The 19,594-nt window shown below is 44.0% G+C and overlaps 1 protein-coding gene and 1 pseudogene across 2 annotated transcripts in view; one reads left to right on the forward strand and one right to left on the reverse strand.

Moving 5' to 3' along the window:
• The window catches only part of LOC126251485 (ecdysone-induced protein 75B), a 511,809-nt gene that overhangs the window by 278,708 nt on the left and 213,507 nt on the right, over positions 1 to 19,594 (forward strand). The window lies entirely within an intron of this gene.
• On the reverse strand, positions 12,777 to 12,894 carry LOC126254023 (5S ribosomal RNA; annotated as a pseudogene).

The following is a 19,594-nucleotide window of genomic DNA, read 5'->3' on the forward strand; positions in this document are numbered from 1 at the left end:
AAGAAAAATCAACACACCCTCATACGATTTGCCGACCTAGAAAAATTGGAAGATGCTCTAAATATTGAGAAATTACAAGGAAAGACGAGTGGTATACAGTATGTATAAGAACAAAGACGGAACAAAAATGGTTCAAATGGCTCTGAGCACTATGGAACTTAACTTCTGAGGTCAACAGTCCCCTAGAACTTAGAACTACTTAAACCTAACTAACCTAAGGACATCACACACGTCCATGCCCGAGGCAGGATTCGAACCTGCGAGCGTAGCGGTCGCGCGGTTCCAGACTGTAGCGCCGAGAACCGCTCGGCCACTCCGGCCGGCAAAGACGGAACAATAGGAACGGAAGACCAAGAACAAAGTGCTCAGATTAAAAGGGTGCAAGTGAGGGGTGCAGTCTTCCGACACTGCTTTTCAGTCCATACAGCGAAGAAGCAATGACGGAAATAAAAGAGAGGTTCAAGAGTGAGATTAAAATACAGGCTGAAAGGAATCATAAGATTCGCTACCCTCAGTGATAGTGAAGAAGAATTACAGGATCTACTGAATGGAATGAACAGTCTGATTAGTACAGAATATGACAAAGAGTAAATCGAGTAAACCACAAAAGACAAAGTAATGAGAAATAGCGGAAATCAGAATAGCGTGAAACTTATTACTAAAATTAGTGATTAGGAAATACAGGAAGTTAAGGAATTGTGCTATCTTGTATGAAAAATGATACATGGCGGATGAAGCGAGGTGGACATCAAAAGCAGAATAGCACTGGCAAAAAGAGCATCGTGGCCAGAGTCTACTGGTATGAAACATAGGCCCTAATTTGAGGTAGAAATTTCTGAGAATGTACGTTTAAAGCAAAACATTGCATGGTAGTGAGTAATGGACGGTGGGAAAATCGGAACAGAAGAGAATAGAACTGCTTGAGATGTGTTGCTGCAGAAGAATTTTGAAAATCAGGTGGAGTGATAAGATAAGGAATGAGGAGTTTATCCGCAGAAACGGCGAAGAAAGGAACGTATGGAAAGCACAGACAGGAAGGGACAGGATGACAAGACACATGGTGAAACGTCAGGGCATAATCTCCGTGGTACTAGAGAGTAGTGTAGAGGGTGAAAACTCTAGGGGAAGACAGAGATTAAAATACATCCATCAAATAAATGAGGAAGAATGGTGCAAGTGATACTGTGAGATGAAGAGGTTAGCGCAGAAGGGGAATTCGTGGCGGGCCGTATAGGACCAGCCAGAAGCCAGAAGACTGATGACAAAAAAAAAAAAAAACTAGATTGCATGTGAAACAATTCATGCCTTCATCGCATATCTCGTACAGGGTCCATGGGACCATGAGATTAAGATACGAGAGACCAGGTGCGTATCGAGTCATGATGTTGTTGTGGTGTTTAGTCCGAAGTCTGGTTTGATGCAGCTTTCCATGCTAATCTGTCCTGTGCGAGCCCCTTCATCTCCGAATAACTACTGCAACCAAAGGTTTCCTGAATCTGCTTAATTCATTCGTATCTTGGTCTCCCTCTATGATTTTTACCCCTCGCACTTCCCTCCAATAATAAACTGGTGACCCCTTCATGTCTCGGAATGTGTCCTGTCAATGATCCCTTCTTTTGGTCAACTTGTGCCACAAATTCCTTGTCTCCCCAGTTCTATTCAGTGCCCCCACTTTCGTTACGTGATCAACTCATCAGATCTTCAGTATTTTTCTGTAGCATCACTTTTCGAAGCTTCTTTTCTCTTTTATCTAAACTGTTTACCATCATTGTTTCACTTCATATATGGCTACACTCCGGAAAAATACCATCAGAGCCGGCCGGAGTGGCCGAGCAGTTCTAGGCGCTTCAGTCTGGAACCGCGCGACCGCTAAGGTCGCAGGTTCGAATCCTGCCTCGGGCATGGATGTGTGTGATACCCTTCGGCTAGTTAGGTTTAAGTAGTTCTATGTTCTAGGGGACTGATGACCTCAGATGTTAAGTCCAATAGTGCTCAGAGCCATTTGAACCATTTTTTGAATACCATCAGAAAAGACTTCCTAACACTTAATCCTATGTTCGATGTTGACAAAATCCTCTTCTTCAGAAATGCTTTTCTTGCCATTGATAGTCTGCGTTTTATACCCTCTCTACTTCGCCCACCATCAGTTATTTCACTGCCCAAACAACGAAATTCATCTACTACTTTAAGTATCGCGTTTCCTAATCTGATTTCCTTAGCATCATCTGATTTACTTCGACTTCATTCCATTATCCTCGTCTTCCTTTTGTTTATGTTCATCTTATATCCTCCCGTCCATTCCCTTCAACTTCTCTTCCAAATCCTTTGCTGTTTATCACAGAATTACAATGTCATCGCAAACTCAAAGCTTTCGTTTCATCTCCCTGAACTTTAACTCCCACTCCGAATTTTCTGTTGGTTTCGTTTACAGCTTGTTCAACGTTGTTGTTGTTGTGGTCTTCAGTCCTGAGACTGGTTTGATGCAGCTCTCCATGCTAATCTATCCTGTGCAAGCTCCTTCATCTCCCAGTACCTACTACAACCTACATCCTTCTGAATCTGCTTACTGTATTCATCCCTTGGTCTCCCTCTACGATTTTTACCCTCCACTCTGCCCTCCAATGCTAAATTTGTGATTCTTTGATGCCTCAGGACATGTCCTACCAATCGATCCCTTCTTCTAGTCAAGTTGTGCCACAAATGTCTCTTCTCCCCAATCCTATTCAATACCTCCTCATTAGTTACGTGATCTACCCACCTAATCTTCAACATTCTTCTGTAGCACCACATTTCGAAAGCTTCTATTCCCTTCTTGTCCAAACTATTTATTGTCCATGTTTCACTTCCATACATGGCTACACTCCATACAAATACTTTCAGAAACGACTTCCTGACACTTAAATCTATACTCGATGTTAACAAAATTCTCTTCTTCAGAAACGCTTTCCTTGCCATTGCCTGTCTACATTTTATATCCTATCTACTTCGACCATCATCCAAATAGCAAAACTCATTTACTACTTTAAGTGTCTCATTTCCTAATCTAATTTCTTCAGCATCACCCGACTTAATTCGACTACATTCCATTATCCTCGTTTTGCTTTTGTTGATGTTCATCTTATATCCTCCTTTCAAGACACTGTCCATTCCGTTCAACTGCTCTTCCAAGTCCTTTGCTGTCTCTGACAGAATTACGTCATCGGCGAAGCTCAAAGTTTTTATTTTTTCTCCATGGATTTTAATACCTACTCCGAATTTTTCTTTTGTTTCCTTTACTGTTTGCTCAATATACAGATTGAATAACATCGGGGAGAGGCTACAACCCTGTCTCACTCCCTTCCCAACCACTGCTTCCCTTTCATGCCCCTCGACTCTTGTAACTGCCATCTGGTTTCTGTACAAATTGTAAATAGCCTTTCGCTCCCTGTATTTTACCCCTGCCACCTTCATAATTTGAATGAGAGTATTCCAGTCAACATTGTCAAAAGTTTTCTCTAAGTCTACAAATGCTAGAAACGTAGGTTTGCCTTTCCTTAACCTTTCTTCTATGATAAGTCGTAAGGTCAGTATTGCCTCACGTGTTCCAACATTTCTACGCAATCCAAAATGATCTTCCCCGAGGTCGGCTTCTACCAGTTTTTCCATTCGCCTGTAAATAATTCGCGTTAGTATTTTGCAGCTGTGACTTATTAAACTGATAGTTCGGTAATTTTCACATCTGTCAACACCTGCTTTCTTTGGGATTGGAATTATTATATTCTTCTTGAAGTCTGAGGGTATTTCGCCTGTCTCGTACATCTTGTTCACCAGATGGTACACCTTTGTCAGGACTGGCTCTCCCTAGACCGCCAGTAGTTCTAATGGAATGTTGTCTACTCCCGGGGCCTTGTTTTGACTCAGGTCTTTCGGTGCTCTGTCAAACTCTTCACGCAGCGTCGTATCTCCCATTTCATCTTCATCTACATCCTCTTCCATTTCCATAATATTGTCCTCAAGTACATCGCCCTTGTATAAACCCTCTATATACTCCTTCCACCTTTCTGCTTTCCCCTCTTTGCTTAGAACTGGGTTTCCATCTGAGCTCTTGATATTCATACAAGTGGCTCTCTTTTCTCCAAAGGTCTCTTTAATTTTCCTGTAGGCTGTATCTATCTTACCCCTAGTGAGATTACATCCTTACATTTGTCCTCTAGCCATGCCTGCTTAGCCATTTTTCACTTCTTGCCGATCTCATTTTTGAGAGGTTTGTATTGCTTTTTGCCTGCTTCATTTACTGCATTTTTATATTTTCTCCTTTCAACGTACAGATTGATTAACGTGAGGGATAGGCTACAGCCCTGTCTCACTCCCTTCTCAACCACTGCCTCCTTTCATGTCCCTAGACTCCTATAAACGCCGTCTGAATTCTGTACAAGTTGTAAATAGCCTTTCACTCCCTGTATTTTATCCCTGCTACCTTCAGAATTTCAAAGAGAGAATATGTGTCAACATTGCCAAAAGCTTTCTCTAAGTCTACAAATGCTATAAATGTAGCTTTGCCTTTCCTTGATCTACCTTATAAGATAAGTCAATATAGCCCTGCGTCCTCTATTTCTCCGGAATCTAGACTGATGTTCCCCGAGGTCGCCTTCTACCAGTTTTTGCATTCTTCTGTAAAGAACCAGATGTAAGAGTTTTTGGCTGGCTCCCCCAAGGCTAACAGCAGTTCTGACGGAATATCGTCTATCCTCGAGCCCTTGTTTCGACTTCATCGGTGTCCAATTCTCTCTCTGTAATATTGCTTTCAAGTTCATTTCTCTTGTATAGTCCCTCTGTGTACTCCTTCCACCTTTCAGCTTTCCCTTGTTTGCTTTGAACCGCTTTACCATCTGAGATTTTGATATTCATACAGCCACTTCGCTTTTCAGCAAAGGCTTCTTTAATTTTCCTGTAGGCAGTATCCATCTTTCACCTAGCAAAGTATGGTTCTAAATCCTTACATTTGTCCTCTAGCCATTCCTGCTTAGCAATTTTACGCTTCCTATCAATCCCATTTTTTAAACGTTCGCATTCCCTTTGGCCTGCTTCGATTGCTGCATTTTTAAATTTGTTCCAGTCATCAGTTAAAGCCAATATCTCTTATGCTACCTAGAGATTTCTACTAGACCTTGTCTTTTTGCCTTTTTGATCCTCTGCTGCCTTCATTATTTCATTTCTTAAAGCTACCCATTCGTCTCCTATTGTGTTCCTTTCAGCTGTTCTAGCCAACCGTCGCTTAATGATCTGCTTAATGGAACTTTCAGCAACCTCTGGTTCTTTCAAGTTGTCCAGATCCCAGCTCCTTAATTTCCTATTTTTTCGCAATTTCTTGAGTTTTAATCTACAGTTCATAGCCAATAAATTGTAGTCAGATTCCACATCTGCCCCTGGAAGTGTCTTACAATTTAAAATCTGGTTCCTGAATCTCTTTCGAACCATTATGTAATGAATCTGAAACCTTGCGGTGTCTCCAGGTCTCTTCCAGGTAAACAATCTTCTTTTACGATTCTTAAAACAAGTGTTTGCCATGATTAAATTACGCTCTGTGCAGAATTATACTAGGTGGCTTTCTCTTTCATTCCTTTCCCTCAGTCCATATTCACCTAATAATTTTCCTTCTCTTCCTTTTCCTACTATCGAATTCCAGTCCCCCATGACTATTTTCGTCTCCCTTAGCTGTCTGAATAATTTCTTTTATAGGACCATACATTTCTCCAATCTCTTCATCATTTGCGGAGCTAGTTGGGATGTAAACTTTTACTACTGTGGCAGAAGTTGGCTTCGTGACTATCTTGGCTACGATAATGCGTTCATTACTAATCCTACTCCTGCATTACCCCTATTTAACTTTGTATTTGTAACCCTGTATTCGCCTGACCAGAAGTCTTGTTCCTCCTGCCACCGAACTTCACTAATTCCCCCTACATCTGACTTCAAACAATCCATTTCCCTTTTTAAATTTTCTAACCTCCCTGCCCGATTAAGGGTTCTAGCATTCCGCACTCCGATCCGTAGAAGGCCGGTTTTGCTTTTCCTGATGACAATATCCTCTTGAGTAGTCCCCGCCCGGAGATCCGAGTGGGGGACTATTTTACCTCCGGAATGTTTTATCCGAGAGGACCCCATCATCATTTAACCATACAGTAGAGCAGCACGTCCACCTGCAAAATTATGGTTGTAGTTTTGAAAGGTGGCTACACTGAGGCACAGCGCCAGAGATTCCGCCAAAGAGTATTATTCAGCCGCCTCCACTGGCAGTTCTTGTCGAGAAGTCGTCGTGGAGAGTGCTTATCGAGATGTGGTAGTAGTGAGTCGGTGTTGAGATGTTGTAGGAGGGAGTGCTTGTCCCATGTTGTATGCAGTTGTTTGATGGCTAGACAGCAGATGTTGTTCGAATGGAGATATTGTAATGATCAGAGTGCTTTTCGTCAATATATATGAAGGTAAAAAAATTCCCTTTTAACGTGTTCATTAAATTTTCCCTGATTTTCAACATGCTTATTTATGTTCTGGTACTCTTCGGTTTCTGCAAATGGTAATGGAGCTGTATCATCTGAATCTCTATCCCCATTTAAACTAAGACTTGTCAGTTTATCTGAAATCTGCTCAACTCTTTCCGATAAGTCACCTATTTTTTCTTTCTGTTTATTTACGTCTTCCGTAAGTGTTGCGACTCGAGTTCCAGTATTGACACATTTAGTAGTTAACTGTTCATACTGTTGTGTTAGGTTATTTAATCTGTCATTTGGTATGGATTCCTCGATTCTCTCAAATATTTCTTCCTTATCGTGTGCACGTTGTAAATTTAACTCTGAAAATTTTTGTACTATCACGCGATCTCTTTCCTCCTGTTCTCTATCTTGTTCCCTTTGTCTAATCTCTACTGCAATTAATCTATTATTGTGAGAATTCAAAATCGGTAGTACTTCTTCTCTAATTTCTTTCTTTAATTCATCTTTCATGTTTTTGAAACATGTCCCTATTCGTGAATCTAACTGTGTTTTCATTGTTTCCATCTCTGTTTTAATTGTTCCTATTTGTGATCCCAACTGTGATCCCAGTGAGTCTAACCGTGTTTCCATTGTTCCCATATCAGTTTCTAAACGTGTTGCCAAAGTTCCCATCTCTGTTTTAATTGTTCCTATTTGTGATCCCTGTGAGTCTAACCGTGTTTTTAATTCAGATCCCAAATTTAATATTACACCCATCAACTGCTCCATATTAACTGGTTCAAAATTCTTTTCGCCCCTAACATTTCCCGCAAAACTAATTTCCTTCGTCATAGCTGTAAAGCTATCTGTGTTGGATACTATTCCAGAATCTTCTGTCATTAATCTCGTATTCTGAAAATTTTTTGATTGTGAAAAATTTTGAAATGGTTCCGGACTATTTTCCCGACTTATTAAATTGTTTTCAACTTCATTATTCATCATACTGTTCTCCTGTGTTGGCGAGTTCGCCATGTTAACAATTTCGTCATTCTCACTATCCATCATTTTCGCCTTTTTCATCGATCACGTAATCGTTTACAAAACATACAAAACTCGTCACTGTACGAAAATTACACACAATGACTCTTTATCTCCAACAATACCATTCACACGAAATGTTTCCCTCAAAAACGATTAACGAACAATTGAAATAATTGCACTAAATTGTCAAACCCGTAGACAAGACAACAAAAATTAAATTCTGCAAAAAAAAATACCATTAGAAGAATGACAATTACCAAATCTACAGATGCAATATAGACTCCAATTACTAAACTACAAATTACTACAACAATACTACTGTCTACTATTTTTACAATCAGAAGAATTCCAAGGGACGATCCTGGCAGGGTCGCCACGTGCATGGGGGCTTAATTATATATTTAATGCAAATATTTTTAATTTTTTTAGTAGTTGTCTGTCCGATTACGAAGTCTCGTAACCGGTTGGCCCTGACTAGTTTTAGTACGCAATCTGACTGCATAGAATAACAACAAAGAATGAAAGAAAATTTCCGTTAACACAATTAATTAATTAAGTCCCCAGCAACTATAAGACGTAAGAAACCAAAGCACAAGTGTAACTGTTCTGTGTGTGGAAGTATGATTCAACGTACACATCTGGCACGGTTCTTCTTCAATAAGACAAGAGATTTTAAATACCATTTATACTGAAGTAATTAAAAAATACAAATACTATAATTGCGTAAGGAAACCAGAATTACACTCTAATACAAGAACACAAGCCAGATGCTTTGTTGACTGAACCTGTAATGACGCATTATTTAAGACATTGAAATAATAAAAAGAAAAGGGAATTTTTTTACCTTGATATATATTGACGAAAAGCACTCTGATCATTACAATATCTCCATTCGAACAACATCTGCTGTCTAGCCATCAAACAACTGCATACAACATGGGACAAGCACTCCCTCCTACAACATCTCAACACCGACTCACTACTACCACATCTCGATAAGCACTCTCCACGACGACTTCTCGACAAGAACTGCCAGTGGAGGCGGCTGAATAATACTCTTTGGCGCAATCTCTGGCGCTGTGCCTCAGTGTAGCCACCTTTCAGTTTCCCCTTGCTTTCAGCCGTTCGCAGTACCAGCACAGCACGGCCGTTTTGGTTGATGTTACAAGGCCGGATCAGTCACACACGCAGATTGTTGCCCCTTCAACTACTGAAAAGGTGCTGTCTCTATTCATTAACAGTATGTTTGTCTGGCCTCTCAACAGATACCCCTCCCTTGTGGTTGTACCTACTGTACGGCTATCTGTATCGCTGATGCACGCAAGCCACACCACCTACGGCATGGTCCATGGTTTATCGAGTCGTATAGATGGCTATTTTTACGCGCCCACATACACGAATGGAACAGAACAAACAGAGACTTCACCATGCTCTATACAGTGGTTTGAGGTAATGTAAATGTAAGGGGGTGGGTTATTTCCTTTGTGCACGAGCCCCCAGTAAGCCGCGTACGACAAAGGCCCGTGTTGAAACGGCACAGCGCGTTGATTCCAGCGTTTGCATCACCTGGATAAATGCCTCCAGTGAAAGCCAGCCCGCCGCTGCCGCTGCTGCCGCAATCCTGTCAGCGGTCGCTGCTCCTCCATTCTCCTAACACGATTCCATTTCTATCGCTCTCACTGGCTCAACTTGCTAAATACCATGATCGTTATAGGGCTTGGTTAACCTCATCAAACTTTCGGGAAGATCTGTCGCCCTTCCACCGACGTTCACAGTCACACTGGTGAGGCCAGCGTCTTAGATCCCATTAAAAACTTTTGCGTAGCTATCATTCCAAATGTGGAGACATTATTTGGGATACAAGATTTAACATGATATTTTCCGCGGAGACAATTTTAGCGGCTAATTTGATCGATCAGTTTGGATTCCGTAGAAATGTTGGAACACGTGAGGCAATACTGACCCTACGACTTATCTTAGAAGAAAGATTAAGGAAAGGGAAACCCACGTTTCTAGCATTTGCATTTATGAAGGTGGCAGGGGTAAAATACAGGGAGCGAAAAGCTATTTACAATTTGTACAGAAACCAGATGGCAGTTATAAGAGTCGAGGGTCATGAATGGGAAGCAGTGGTTGGTAAGGGAGTGAGACAGGTTTGTAGCCTCTCTGATGTTATTCAATCTGTATATTCAGCAAGCAATAAAGGAAACAAAAGAAAAGTTCGGAGCAGGTATTAAAATCCATGGAGAAGAAATAAAAACTTTGAGGTTCGCCGATGACATAGTAATTCTCTCAGAGACAGCAAAGGATTTGGAAGAGCAGTTGAACGGAATGAACAGTGTCTTAAAAGGAGGATATCAGATGAACATCAACAAAAGCAAAACGAGGATAATGGAATGTAGTCGAATAGGGTAGGGTGATGCTGAGGGAATTAGATTAGGAAATGAGACACAAAGTAGTAAAAGAGTTTTGCTATTTGGGGAGCAAAATAACTGACGATGGTCGAAGTAGAGAGGATATAAAATGTAGACTGGCAATGGCAAGGAAAGCGATTCTGAAGAAGAAAAATTTGTTAACATCGAGTATAGATTTAAATGTCAGGAAGTCGTTTCTGAAAGTATTTGTATGGAGTGTAGCCATGTATGGAAGTGAAACATGGACGATAAATACACTCCTGGAAATGGAAAAAAGAACACATTGACACCGGTGTGTCAGACCCACCATACTTGCTCCGGACACTGCGAGAGGGCTGTACAAGCAATGATCACACGCACGGCACAGCGGACACACCAGGAACCGCGGTGTTGGCCGTCGAATGGCGCTAGCTGCGCAGCATTTGTGCACCGCTGCCGTCAGTGTCAGCCAGTTTGCCGTGGCATACGGAGCTCCATCGCAGTCTTTAACACTGGTAGCATGCCGCGACAGCGTGGACGTGAACCGTATGTGCAGTTGACGGACTTTGAGCGAGGGCGTATAGTGGGCATGCTGGAGGCCGGGTGGACGTACCGCCGAATTGCTCAACACGTGGGGCGTGAGGTCTCCACAGTACATCGATGTTGTCGCCAGTGGTCGGCGGAAGGTGCACGTGCCCGTCGACCTGGGACCGGACCGCAGCGACGCACGGATGCACGCCAAGACCGTAGGATCCTACGCAGTGCCGTAGGGGACCGCACCGCCACTTCCCAGCAAATTAGGGACACTGTTGCTCCTGGGGTATCGGCGAGGACCATTCGCAACCGTCTCCATGAAGCTGGGCTACGGTCCCGCACACCGTTAGGCCGTCTTCCGCTCACGCCCCAACATCGTGCAGCCCGCCTCCAGTGGTGTCGCGACAGGCGTGAATGGAGGGACGAATGGAGACGTGTCGTCTTCAGTGATGAGAGTCGCTTCTGCCTTGGTGACAATGATGGTCGTATGCGTGTTTGGCGCCGTGCAGGTGAGCGCCACAATCAGGACTGCATACGACCGAGGCACACAGGGCCAACACCCGGCATCATGGTGTGGGGAGCGATCTCCTACACTGGCCGTACACCACTGGTGATCGTCGAGGGGACACTGAATAGTGCACGGTACATCCAAACCGTCATCGAACCCATCGTTCTACCATTCCTAGACCGGCAAGGGAACTTGCTGTTCCAACAGGACAATGCACGTCCGCATGTATCCCGTGCCACCCAACGTGCTCTAGAAGGTGTAAGTCAACTACCCTGGCCAGCAAGATCTCCGGATCTGTCCCCCATTGAGCATGTTTGGGACTGGATGAAGCGGCGTCTCACGCGGTCTGCACGTCCAGCACGAACGCTGGTCCAACTGAGGCGCCAGGTGGAAATGGCATGGCAAGCCGTTCCACAGGACTACATCCAGCATCTCTACGATCGTCTCCATGGGAGAATAGCAGCCTGCATTGCTGCGAAAGGTGGATATACACTGTACTAGTGCCGACATTGTGCATGCTCTGTTGCCTGTGTCTATGTGCCTGTGGTTCTGTCAGTGTGATCATGTGATGTATCTGACCCCAGGAATGTGTCAATAAAGTTTCCCCTTCCTGGAACAATGAATTCACGGTGTTCTTATTTCAATTTCCAGGAGTGTAGTTTAGACAAGAAGAGAATAGAAGCTTTCGAAATGTGGTGCTACAGAAGAATGCTGAAGATTAGATGGGTAGATCACATAACTAACGAGGAGGTATTGAATAGAATTGGGGAGAAGAGGAGCTTGTGGCACAACTTGACTAGAAGAAGAGATCGGTTGGTAGGACATGTTCTGAGACATCGAGGGATCACCAGTTTAGTATTGGAGGGCAGCGTGGAGGGTAAAAATCATAGAGGGAGACCAAGAGATGAATACACTAAGCAGATTCAGAAGGATGTAGGCTGCAGTAGGTACTGGGAGATGAAGAAGCTTGCACAGGATAGAGTAGCATGGAGAGCTGCATCAAACCAGTCTCAGGACTGAAGACCACAACAACAACAACATGCGAAAGTTCCAGTTATCTCAATAAGGATATGCCAGTGGGATCCGTATAGTGTCACGGAGCCTTAACATCTATCTGTGTATATGTCTCGAGGCAGTGTGTCTCCCAGCACACAAATAACGCAGAGCGCTTTCATCTAGTATCTTGGAACGAAAGCACTTAGCTACTCCCCGGCCGTAGTGGCCGTGCGGTTCTAGGCGCTGCAGTCTGGAGCCGAGCGACCTCTACGGTCGCAGGTTCAAATCCTGCCTCGGGCATGGATGTGTGTGATGTCCTTAGGTTAGTTAGGTTTAATTAGTTCTAAGTTCTAGGCGACTGATGACCTCAGAAGTTAAGTCGCATAGTGCTCAGAGCCATTTGAACCATTTTGAACTTAGCTACTTTCAACAAACTTAGCGCATAATTTCAGACCTTTTCGAAACTTATTCTCGCTGACAATGTACCAAAACAATAAAAGGAAAAATGTTTATCTATTATTACATTATCGGTGCTCGTGCAGTAAAGCTTCACATTAGGTATGACATTTTAATTAATTATTTCTGTACTACTACCTCCATTCGCAACACATTTTGCACACATTATTACACATACTGAAATTAAAAAACTCCTCCCGAACAGACCACGAAGGCCCAACGGTACCGACCGGCCGCCGTGTCATCCTCAGCCCACAAGCGTCGCTGGATGCGGGTATGGAGGGGCATGTGGTCAGCACACCGCTCTCCCTGCCGTATGTCAGTTTCCGAGACTGGAGCCGCTACTTCTCAATCAACTATCTCCTCAGTTTGCCTCACAAGGGCTGAGTGCATCCCGCTTGCCAACAGCGCTCGGCAGACCGGATGGTCACCCATCCAAGTGCTAGCCCAGCCCGACAGCGCTTAACTTCGATGATCTTACGGGAACCGGTGTTGCCACTGCGGCAAGGCCGTTGGCTTATTACATATACGTGGTGTTCAAGAAGTCTCTCCGCAATGCCGTATGATTGTTAGCCGCGCGTGCCGTATGACTGTTCGCCTGCCTGGGTGGACTCTCTCAACATTCCACTGTTTCGTTTATCTCAGCCAGCGTCAGTAGTATCGTTGGTGTGTGTCGTTACGTGTTGACGTGAACGTTTAAGTTTAGTTCCTTTGTTCGTCTGTTTCGTTTTTGTCACTGTTAAAATTCTAACCATTGAAGAACGTGTGTTTTTAGTCGAACAAGTGTTCAAAGCTGGCGGTAAACACAGTTTCAGTTCGTCAAATATTTAATTCAGTTTTCCCGGAGACAACACTCCCACATCGCGATACTGTGCGAGATGTGATTAACAAATTTCGAAATACCGGTTCAGTGACAGATGCACAGAGGAGTAGTCGTCCTAGAGTTTTGTCCGAGGATAAAATACTCGGTATTTCCGATGAAATATCCATGAATCCGAACAAGTCAGTAAGAAAAATCGCCCAGAAAGTCGATGTTAGTCTGGAACCGCGAGACCGCTACGGTCGCAGGTTCGAATCCTGCCTCGGGCATAGATGTGTGTGATGTCCTTAGGGTAGTTAGGTTTAACTATTTCTAAGTTCTAGGGGACTGATGACCTCAGCTGTTGAGTCCCATAGTGCTCAGTGCCATTTGAACCAAAGTCGATGTTAGTGTCGGAACGGCTCACACAAAAAAATGGTTCAAATGACTCTAAACACTATGAGACTTAACGTCTGAGGTCTTCCGTCCCTTAGCCTTAGAACTACTTAAACCTAACTAACCTAAGGACATCACAGATATCCATGCCCGAGGCAGGATTCGAATCTGCGACCGTAGCAGCAGTGCGGTTCCAGACACGGCCCACACAGCTGTAAGAAGGAAATTAGAACTTTTCCCATAGAAAATGAAAGTCGTGCAAGAACTGAGAAATACTGATCGCGGCAAGAGACTGCGTTATTGTCAATGGTTCAAAACCTTCGTTCAGGGAAATGGAAGGGATATCCTTAATGAAACGTTTTTCAATGATAAGGCGTGGTTTCATTTATCCGGGTACATGAACTCGCAAAATTCTCGTATGTGGAGTACTGCAAATCCATTGTGTATTCATGAGGAATCACTTCATTCTGTGAAAATAGGAGTTTGGATTGCAATTTCTAGACGTCGGATTGTGGGTCCCATGTTATTCAACGAAACAATAAACGCACAACGATACTGCAGTGATATTCTGTACTCATTCATAGGAGAACTTGTGTTAAGTGAAATACTGAACGGTTATTTTCAACAAGATGGTGCAACCGCACATACAATGTCACTGCTTGCTGATGTCTTTGTTGATCGCATAATTTCACAGGGACTTTGGCCTCTAAGCGATGTTTGGTTGCAGATGACAAGCTACCTGTAGTAATTACCACACAAGTGATCCCGAAAATTCATGCACACCAAATGCAAAGATATTTACAAAAAGAAACGATCTATTGTTTGAACTAAACATCCACATAATTTTATAATCATTTAACAAAAATTTTCTCATTACAGAATAAATAAAAACGAAGACCCACTGATGATGGGACAGTGGTGCCGAAACATGTTTGGGTACTGAGAAAAAACAGTGTTTTGCATAACTGGCGTACCTCACATCCAACAATTTTAACTGCAAATACGGTCAACACAAGGAGCTGCAAATCAAAATGATGAATATCTGTCATCCTCTATGATTTTAAGTCAGTTACTACGAACTGTGACCTTTCTGACAGGAAGTCGCGAATCCAATTGCACAACTGAGGCGATACTCCATTGGTATGCAATTTAATTAGAGGGCCCTTGTCAGGAATTGTGTCCAAGGCCATCTGAGAACCGAAAAATATGGAATCATTTTTGACATCACCTGTCGATAGCACTCATTACTTCGTGAGAATGAAGAGCTAGTAGCGTTTCACAAGAACGATATTTTCTGAATCCGTGTTGACTGTTTATCAATACATTGTTGTCTTCGAGGAAATTCATAATGTTCGAACACGGTATATGTTCCAAAATCCTACCGCAAATCGACGTTAGTGATGTGGGTGTATAACTCATCGGATTACTCCAAATACCGTTTTTGGGTATTCGTATGACTTGTAGAGCGCCTCATTTCTTAAGTTTAAGAGTTTTTACGTAGTTTTTATGGTTATTTAGTTATGTGTAAGTGATTATAATTATTGTTCAAGCATAATGGCTCAAACAGTGTAAGAGCAAGAAGAATAAGTCGTAGATACAAACTACGTCATAACGTGGCGAGAATGTTTTTTCTCAGTTGATATATTAATATCGAAACAATGCAGACTCCGGCATTAGCATTCACATTCTCATTCGAATTCGCATCACATTTCTTTGCTGATTTGGTTCAGATTCTGACTACTGCTCATTACTGAATTAATGTAAGTATAATTTTAATGAAAGTATAATTTTAAAACAAAATGTTGTTCAAAGTCGTATTTATTATTTATGCACTCTCAGTCACTACATAATTTCAAAAATATTGTAAGATAAGTAGCATATGTTAAAGACGGTGTTTCGATGGGAGAATTCTGAGTCGGCTTCACCTACATTAACCATACTTTACGTATGAAAAAGCAATCTGCAATTTTCGACATTACGTTAAAGAAGTTCAATGATTTTCCTGATAGATGGCACGCTCAAATATTGTCAGTGATCTTACTCAAATTCCACAAGCCGAAATCACAAGAAACTTTGGATTGGAGTGGACCTATTTTATGAAAGACTTTTAGTAACGTAAATTATGAAATATTACAATGTTTTATCTCATTAGTATTTCACACGTAAGAAAATTTTCTTGATAAAAATTTATAAATTAAAGATATAGCACGATGGAATTCCAACTTCGTCTAGTTATCATTATTGCAACTAAGTGAAAGTAATCATAATCTCCCACCACGTACAGTATTTAAGAGTGAGTGGTAAAATTTAAGAAAAATGAATTTTCAGTTTTATTAGTTAGTTAGACTTTTCCAATTTTCCAGTATTTACGTACGAATCTTTCGACGATCGAGGAGTTGTGCATGACTGCTAAGTAACTCTGATAAAATGTAAACGCGTTAATTTGCTATGGTTAAACTCTTACGTAAACGATCAGCATTCAAACGGCTCTGAGCACTATAGGACTTAACAGCGGAGGTCTTCAGTCCCCTAGAACTTAGAACTACCTAAACCTAACTAACCTTAGGACATCACACACATCCATGCCCGAGGCAGGATTCGAACCTGCGACCGTAGCGGTCGCGGGGTTCCAGACTGAAGCGCCTAGAACCGCTCGGCCACTCTGGCCGGCGATCAGCATTCAGCGATATTTAAATACGATTGGGTGAATAGCCTGTATACTGAATGGCATCACGTTACTGTTATATGAGTAGCTCATTTGCAAAAGGTACCAAACCCGAAAAATTGACAAATGAGATAACAGGTGGCAGCACTACTTAGATCCATTACCTATGTAATAAGAACTGTTGTGTATGCCAAAACGTACTATGTCCTTTATATATTTCCCCCACAGACTTTCTGTTCACGACGAAGAATACCAAATCCAGTCTTATTTCGTTTCCAAGAAGCACCATATCCCGGCAGGCAATCGTTGCTGGTCTTGGTAATGACGTCATACCCAACATGGCCGACATTTATTTACATGACATTGTATGTTGTGTCTAGCGTTTTTTTATATATTGATTGTGAGTTTTTGATTAAATTATACAGTCTGACACGTAAAGTGAATGCTATGAATCACCAACAGAAACTTCAGAACAACAAAAATAGTTCAAATGGCTCTGAGCACTATGGGACTTAACTTCTGAGGTCATCAGTCCCCTAGAACTTAGAACTACTTCAGCCTAACTAACCTAAGGACAGCACACACATCCATGCCCGAACCTGCGACCGTAACGGTCGCACGGTTCCAGACTGTAGCGCCTAGAACCGCTTGGCCACTCCGGCCGGCTCAGAACAATAGTTACCAAACTTAACTCAGTTTTCTACCAAAAGGTATCAAACCCATTTTTATTTATGCAATAACAATTAAATATACATGTAACACAGATACTTGGCATAATGTGTCTAAACATTGCCTTAATAAAACAATGAAGCTACAAGACATTTTCTAATGTTACTGTGGAGGTAAAACGTCTATTATCTATTATGTTAAATTAGATTTTATGGATTTGATACCTTTTGGAAATGAGCTTCTCATATGTCGTCCCGGTGCCCCCTGGAGTTCGTAACGAAGTACAGCGATGGTGGTGGCGTTGCCACGTGACGTCACAAACGCGTAACGCAGGCCACACGGGTGTGAGTCATTGCCTCCTGCCATTCACGAGGGAGCGAAGCGCTCTGCTAGGGCCAGCAGAATGCGGTGCTGCCTGGGAACACTTGCTGTGTCGCGGGCGCGAGACTCGCCAGCAAGGCAGCGAGCGCACGCTGGCGCTCCTCCGTGATAGTCGCGTCGGTGTTGCATCTGGCTTGCGCGGCGCTGTACGGAGGCCCAGTTGCGGGCCGTTCACCCCGGGCTGCGCGGACTGTCGTGTCGCAAGGCGCAGCCGTACTGACACACTGCCTGCTGCCGCCGCCGCCGCCGCTGCTGCTACTGCGAGGATCTGCCGAGAGTGGCTCTGTCTATTCTCTGCGGCACCGCCGATACCCTTTAGAACAAAAGGAGTTTCAATTCACTACCACCATCGTCAGGGTTCCTCTTCTTCTTGCAGTCGGCCACCACCGGTACCGCCACTTTCACTGCTGACGAAGTCTCAGCCGGCGTGTCCCTTTAAATGACACAGGTATGTACAGTTCATTCGGAAGACATTTAACTGCAGCGCAGTGCGATACACGAGCAGTGGTCGATTACCCAGTAAGTGACGTTCCCTCAGTTGTACGGGAAAATGGCAGGATTTCAGTTAGTTGGTTAGTTAATTACGTATTCCATAGACCTGTCCCATAGATCATTTGAACCATTTTTTTCCCGAAATGATGTGGAACGAGTCAGTTTACAGGATATGTACAAATATTTAATATTAGTATTAATGAAATTATCGCCGGCCGGAGTGGTCGAGCGGTTCTAGGCGCTACAGTCTGGAGCCGCGCGACCGTCACGGTTGCAGGTTCGAATCCTGCCTCGGGCGTGGGTGTGTGTGCTGTCCTTAGGTTAGTTAGGTTTAAGTACACTCCTGGAAATTGATATAAGAACACCGTGAATTCATTGTCCCAGGAAGGGGAAACTTTATTGACACATTCCTGGGGTCAGATACATCACATGATCACACTGACAGAACCACAGGCACATAGACACAGGCAACAGAGCATGCACAATGTCGGCACTAGTACAGTGTATATCCACCTTTCGCAGCAATGCAGGCTGCTATTCTCCCATGGAGACGATCGTAGAGATGCTGGATGTAGTCCTGTGGAACGGCTTGCCATGCCATTTCCACCTGGCGCCTCAGTTGGACCAGCGTTCGTGCTGGACGTGCAGACCGCGTGAGACGACGCTTCATCCAGTCCCAAACATGCTCAATGGGGGACAGATCCGGAGATCTTGCTGGCCAGGGTAGTTGACTTACACCTTCTAGAGCACGTTGGGTGGCACGGGATACATGCGGACGTGCATTGTCCTGTTGGAACAGCAAGTTCCCTTGCCGGTCTAGGAATGGTAGAACGATGGGTTCGATGACGGTTTGGATGTGCCGTGCAATATTCAGTGTCCCCTCGACGATCACCAGTGGTGTACGGCCAGTGTAGGAGATCGCTCCCCACACCATGATGCCGGGTGTTGGCCCTGTGTGCCTCGGTCGTATGCAGTCCTCATTGTGGCGCTCACCTGCACGGCGACAAACACGCATACGACCATCATTGGCACCAAGGCAGAAGCGACTCTCATCGCTGAAGACGACACGTCTCCATTCGTCCCTCCATTCACGCCTGTCGCGACACCACTGGAGGCGGGCTGCACGATGTTGGGGCGTGAGCGGAAGACGGCCTAACGGTGTGCGGGACCGTAGCCCAGCTTCATGGAGACGGTTGCGAATGGTCCTCGCCGATACCCCAGGAGCAACAGTGTCCCTAATTTGCTGGGAAGTGGCGGTGCGGTCCCCTACGGCACTGCGTAGGATCCTACGGTCTTGGAGTGCATCCGTGCGTCGCTGCGGTCCGGTCCCAGGTCGACGGGCACGTGCACCTTCCGCCGACCACTGGCGACAACATCGATGTACTGTGGAGACCTCACGCCCCACGTGTTGAGCAATTCGGCGGTACGTCCACCCGGCCTCCCGCATGCCCACTATACGCCCTCGCTCAAAGTCCGTCAACTGCACATACGGTTCACGTCCACGCTGTCGCGGCATGCTACCAGTGTTAAAGACTGCGATGGAGCTCCGTATGCCACGGCAAACTGGCTGACACTGACGGCGGCGGTGCACAAATGCTGCGCAGCTAGCGCCATTCGACGGCCAACACCGCGGTTCCTGGTGTGTCTGCTGTGCCGTGCGTGTGATCATTGCTTGTACAGCCCTCTCGCAGTGTCCGGAGCAAGTATGGTGGGTCTGACACACCGGTGTCAATGTGTTCTTTTTTCCATTTCCAGGGGTGTAGTTCTAAGTTCTAGGGGACTGATGACCTCAGCAGTTGAGTCCAGTATTGCTCA

This window comes from Schistocerca nitens, chromosome 4, assembly GCF_023898315.1.
Source record: "Schistocerca nitens isolate TAMUIC-IGC-003100 chromosome 4, iqSchNite1.1, whole genome shotgun sequence".
Taxonomy (NCBI): domain Eukaryota; kingdom Metazoa; phylum Arthropoda; class Insecta; order Orthoptera; family Acrididae; genus Schistocerca; species Schistocerca nitens.